This window comes from Ascidiella aspersa, chromosome 9 (assembly GCF_963924565.1).
Source record: "Ascidiella aspersa chromosome 9, kaAscAspe10.2, whole genome shotgun sequence".
Taxonomy (NCBI): domain Eukaryota; kingdom Metazoa; phylum Chordata; class Ascidiacea; order Phlebobranchia; family Ascidiidae; genus Ascidiella; species Ascidiella aspersa.
The window spans coordinates 22,211,172-22,217,497 of record NC_139455.1 but is presented as its reverse complement, the minus strand read 5'-3'; positions in this window follow the sequence as shown (position 1 = coordinate 22,217,497).

Genomic DNA, 6,326 nt, shown 5'->3' with positions numbered 1-6,326 from the left:
TTTGTATTGCTGCCTAAATTTTCTTAATTGAGAAATCTTGCTCTAAAACATTCTCAATTAGTATAAACATGTGAATTACTGCAGTCAGCGACCCAACCAAATCAAACCGCGGCCCAATTTTGGGTCGCGATCCATAGTTTGAGAAGCACTGTTTTAAGGTATAAGGTTTAAATTTGCTTTACCGTTGATAATTAGTTACGCCCAGTTGTTTACCTACATTTGTTTGATTAATTTACACGTTAAGGTAGTTTCGCTGCTCTGGATCGCAAAATATGGCTAAAATTTCCGTATTAATTTGGTATTGGATTGGCACCGATCCCACCACAGTATCGGACGAGTAGCGATACTACCACTTGGTATTGGGTATCGGCTTCGATCCTATATTATCGTACATTCCTATAGTTTAAATAGCTTATTAGTTTAAGTTGTTTTTATTTGTTACAGGGGCCAGTGGATTAATACTTGAAATCGCTGTTTAATTTTATACGAGATAAAAAAAAACACTGCATTGATTATATTTAGTAATGATAACTGTGAATCCTGTTTAGTGATTGAACCTACAAAGATCAATTGATTGGGAAATTGAAAAGACTGTTGTAAAGGAAGTAGGTGTGAAGTAAAGTGGGTTGCAGGAAAAGGGTGTTTTTTTATAGCACTAAATTTTTTGTTATTTGAAAAAGGTACAAGGAAAACAGTACATGGGGCATTTATTGAACCATTGAAAAGGCAGTTCAAATATAATGGAGGTTAAACGTAAACTCTACATATAGGGCATTTTTATAAACCGTTGAAAAGGCTGGTTTGTATTTAAAGGCGGTAATAAAAATACTGTTTAGGGCGTTTTTAATAGGGCCTACCACCGAATAGGCTGTTAAAACTTTAACAAAGTTCAAAAAGAAACAAAAATACACATACTGTGTTTTTAATAACACTTGAAAAGGCTGCGATTTGAACAAGGTTAAAGGAAAAACGCTGATTTCAATTAAAAAGACTGTTAAACTTAAACAAACGAGAAAAAAATATCGACGGTAGTATTTAGCGGCTGGCTTGTCTCATTTAAATCAGTGTTTGACAGAACTAAACCAGACTTCAGGTTGTACGAAGACTGTTGTGTGCTGAAGTGCGTCAAAAGTTTTTTTTTACTTTTGCGTGCGAAGCTATTTTACCCGAGCTCTTTAGCGTGGCCATGAAATTTGTTTCATTTTAAGCTATCGTTTTTTGTCAGGCATGTTTATCTTTAGAATATAACGAGAAGTTACAAATGTAACGGTTCGTTACAGCAAGAAATACAAAACAGACATGGAAAAGCGCCCAGTCGAACTCGAAATTTTAACGTATAGGCCTGGCCTCAGTTGTCGAATTGATTGAAATACTTCCGATTGATAAGAATTGGACAAACACACCAACTGTTTTGTTTTATCCAGAAAAAGACAAGGAAGTGTTTGCGTTAAGAATCAGGTCAGGTGGTATTATATACAAGGAAGTTGTTTCAAACCTAAAAGAGTTAGGATGAGACCTGTTTTATAGGTAACTTGTATTTTTGTCTTTATGAAGTGGCGACAATTCTTTTAAAAGGAGAGGAGTAGGCTACATTTATCTATGGATATGTACGATTACCTTATGGCCAAGTTTAATCATAGTCCAGTGTTTCTTAACTTTTTTTACTTAGGCCGCACCTAGAGACATATGAAAATATGGCGGCAGCCTTACGAGAGAAGCAAGCGCGAAATTTTTCAGGTGTACCAATATTTCTCTTAAATTGCCTGCATTTTTTATTTTTTTTATGGTTACATATCTTTAAAGTAGTGGTTCTCAAAGTATGGGTTGCGACCCTAACACGGGTCGCATAGGGTCAAAAAATGGGTTGCTCTAAGTAAGGTGATTCAATCTTGCGAAAACTTACTTTTTTCATTTCATTTTTCAAGTACCGGTATTTTCAATTCAATCATGACTGAAGTATTGCATCATAAGCATTTAATGTGGCAACCTGGATTATTGCATCATAAGTGGTTTTCTGAACGTTTAGATGGCAGTCAGCTAGAGTAGCGGCTAATACTGGTGTAAACGTTATCCGCACAGTTACTTTATTACTTTTTTTAGAAGATTATTCGGCACTGGTCTAGAATTCTACCACAGCGTTCAAACAATTAAAATTGCCGCACAATGTTTGAGTTAGGGTTAGGGTTAGCGTTTGGGTGTGGGTGGGTCAAGCATTATGATATTTAATAACCCAAATGCTTCCCCGCACCATAACCCAAATAAAAATGTGCGTTGTGGTAGGATTGTAGACCAGCGCCGATTATTTTGCTAGCTGGTATCACACACATATACCTCAAAATTCTTTTGGCGTTTTTATAGTGCTGTCTTAGTCACTGATAAACTTAGGATTAGAATTGAGAAAATTGTGTTATATTTATTCGCAACTTGAGGTCCTGAGCAGAAACTCATCCGTTTCAGTTCGAGCTATAGGTTGTTTTTTTTTCGATGCGAGCTATAGTTTCGTTTCTTTCGATGCGAGATATAGTTTTGTTTCTTTCGATGCGAGCTATAGGTTCGTTTCTTTCAATGCGAGCTATAGGTTCGTTTGGCGAGTTTATTTCCGCATTTTGCCCTATACCCCCTTGCACCAGTCGAATTCGTTTGGAGAACTGGGTTGAGTTCTTTCAATTTGCAGGAAGGAGGTTGTTAAAGCTGCTATTTTAAACTGCGTTGGGTTTTCGAAAATCAAAGTCCAATGTAAAGTATATTATAGTGTGTAAAGTATTTTAGACAAGGAATGTTTTTTGAACTTGCTGTTAGTTTATATAGTTTAGACCAGTGTTTCTTAAACTGGTGAATGGTTCACTCAAGGGTGAATACAATTTTTGCAGGGGTGAACCAATCAAAAGGGGTTAATAAGGGTGAACCGTCAGAAATGTATGATAGCTCTGCAGTTAATCGACTACTGAACTGATGTTTTTTGGTGTTTTTTTGCTTATTGTAATAGTAAAGTTGGTTTGCACTGAGTGTATAAGTACGGAAATTTGGTGACTGTATTTTATGCTGTTGAAGCTTTCTATTTCTGGACTCGAGAAATTTTAGATTTTCAATGGTAAAACTTTGCTTGAGTTGATCTTAACAAAAATCGAAACAACCTTAATCATTTTGTGCTGTTATATATAGACGAGATAGTTTTATCATTTTATTAGATAAGGGTGAATGAAATCTGGAGATCGATGCTAAGGGTGAACAAAACTAAAAAATGTAAAAAGCACTGGTTTAGACAAGCATAGTATCTGTATTTACTTAACAAAAGGTAATTGCACGTGATCTAATTTTTATATGTTGAAAACGAAGAATATACGCGCGAAGCGCAAAAATATTTTCAATTACCGGTACTTTCAGTTTAAGTTGGCAAAAAAATATATTTGGACAGGCTCCCACATTTGGCACGCGGGTCTTTCTAAGCTGAGTCAATTTAAAAATTATATGCCACACCAACTTTTAAAAGAAGTGCAATGAATGCACGACTATCGCGCGACCCACAAATACATTATAAATCTAAGCAATTCAAAAGTGATACACGGGCCACTAAAATTGGCTCTGCCGCCCACACTTTGCCGACCCATTCGAATTAAACCATTTACTTACTTAAAAAAACAAAAAAAACTATAATAAAAAAAAAAAACTTTGCCTGTTTAAAATTAATGAAAAAACAAAATAAATAAAAATAAAGTGCTGGAGTTTCGTCGAAAAAAAAAACAAAACAAAAAAAAATCTTACTAAACCAGTAAAAATGAAATCTTATTTACAAACCCATAAGAAAACCATAACCTAGGCAAGAACACTGATTTATTGTAAAATTATAGCTTTCGCATTTATGTTTTTCAAAAATAATGAAAAGCTTTCTTATTTTTGTTTAAAAACATATGGGTGTAATTAGTTTTTTTGCCTATAGACCACTATATAATAATGAAAAAATAAATATATATACTTGTCCTCGACAATAAGCCTAAATTGCGTTATAAAAAAAAATAAATAAAAAAAACACTGCGTCGTCGTTTACGTGAAACGTTGTAATTTTCATAATAATATTTTGATTCATATTTTAACGAGAATTAACCAACAAACTAAAGTTTAAACGCAAACCGCTTCTTGGATGCCCGACAATAAAAAGTAAATAAGTTTGACTTTGTGCAGATGCGATGTCGTAGCTGGGGAGGTTTATCCGAGGCGCCATTATTAATAGTTAAAATAAAAAAAGAATAAGATAAAACTAAGTTATTATAGGCCGGTCCATTAATTAAAGAAATTACGTTGTAGACTTCAAAAGTAGAATTGTGTTTGTTTTAACTTTTTAGTCAACTGACATCATTTGCGTTAAACTGTGAAAGCGGCTTCTGCAAAAATATAAATGTAAAAAACAATAGAAACGAAATGAACAATTTTGAATTCTCATTGTCTGGTTCTCACGAAGAAACTAAGCTCTTCGTCGCCAACCAACAAACGAAAGTTTAATCGAGGATTACTTAAAACGAAATTTAAGGTTTAAAGATGTCTTCTTCAAGTTTGGCGAAGTGCTGCTTGACAAGCCTTAAGCTTTTGGGTGAGCTTGTCCGATCTAGAAAGTTTAGGAACTTCGAGCCTGTTTTGTACTTAGATGGCGATTGTAAGACTGCTCATAAGTGTCATCATAGTTAGTTGGTTGCAGGTCATTTGGAACGAGTGGGAGGAAATCACTGAAAACAGTTGTTTCATAAACCAACAATGTCTTTTTCTGGATGTGGCAGAATACTACAAAGTTACAAACATCGCGCCTACAAATAACAACTCACCAAAAAACTCGGTTATTAAGACTTCTTCGAAAAAAAAAATTGAACTTAAATTAAAAAAAACTTACAAAAAATATGTTAGAAAAAGAACTATTTTGTTTCATACTAAGAAATAACAATTTTTTTTTAGCCAGCCGAAATATTTGCAGTTTGTCCAAACGCACTTGGAGCAACTGCAAATTATCATTTATTCATTCTGAAGTGATTTTCACAAAAACAGTAGCGTTTGTGGATTCTAAAGATTGGTGGTTAAAAGACTTCTGGTGAATATACTGGTGAATATACACAGTTCATCTTAAGTTGGATTTCAAATTCAACAATTTTCCCAAAACGACTTCTAACAGGTTGACGACATGAAGCTTATCGCAGCCTACAAATAGTTATAAGAACGAGATTTGTCTGTTTGATATAACGCTTGACTATTTATCATAGCGCATTTCGCATCATCACTATTACCTATTTTATAACATAAGGCTGAATCGGCCAAATTGGCCAATTTCGACGCTCATATACCAGCGATTTTTTTCGAATTATTTTCGACCTGCTACGATTTGGCTGAAATTTTCACAGAAGATGCGCTAGGACAATATGAATCCAACGGTGATACTTATATAGTCCAATTCTTTATAATTAACGAGAAAATGGACATTTTTTATAAAAATTACCCAAAAAAACGCGATTTTTGGCATTTTTTTAAAATCGACCTTCTGTGATTTGAATGAAACTTGGTGTGTAGATGCGCCTTGGGCGTAGAAACAACATGGTAAAGTTTCAGCCCCCTAACACCTAAAATAAAGCTGAAAAACCACTTTGAAATTTTTTTGATTTTTTTTAAATTTTGCGAATATTTGAAAAAAAAATCCCCGGGGATTTCCCCGAAAAAAAAAAAACGGAAATTTTTTTCAATATTGATCAGTTTAGTATTTTTTATTCTGTCAATGTCAGATTTCCTGCGTGCAGATTAATTTACCGCAAAAACTTGATGCAACAATTCACAATACGCACTAAACCGAGTTGCCAAATACATTCCCATCAAGTGAAGCTCTTTACGGGAGCAATTTGCTGCGCCCAAAAGCCACAAGTCGGGTGTTATTAGCTTGTTGTAATGCAAAACAACTATGTTAAATTAAGCTTATAAACTGTATAAAAAAACTTTCGTTTGTTGGTCGAAAGTGTAGCAAAAATTAACCAAAATGTTTTGCTTTAATGAGTTTGGTAAATTGTGATTAATTTACTAAAGCAAACCATTTGAAAAATTCAGGCCAAGATAATAACAAACAAATCTCAACATACAGTTACCTGCAGTTTGTTGCAAAACAAAATGCGTTTTTTTTAACTAACTAAAGACCGTAAAAATTTTTTTTTTCGCCAGTGCTGAACTTAGCTGATAGAATGTAAGTTGTATTAATTGTTTTGGCTCGATTCTTCCAACTGAAGAAAAGGGCCGGAAATAGCACAACACGGTTAGTGATGGTCTGGGCCAGGCCCTTTATTAAACCTGTCTCCACCGGGGAA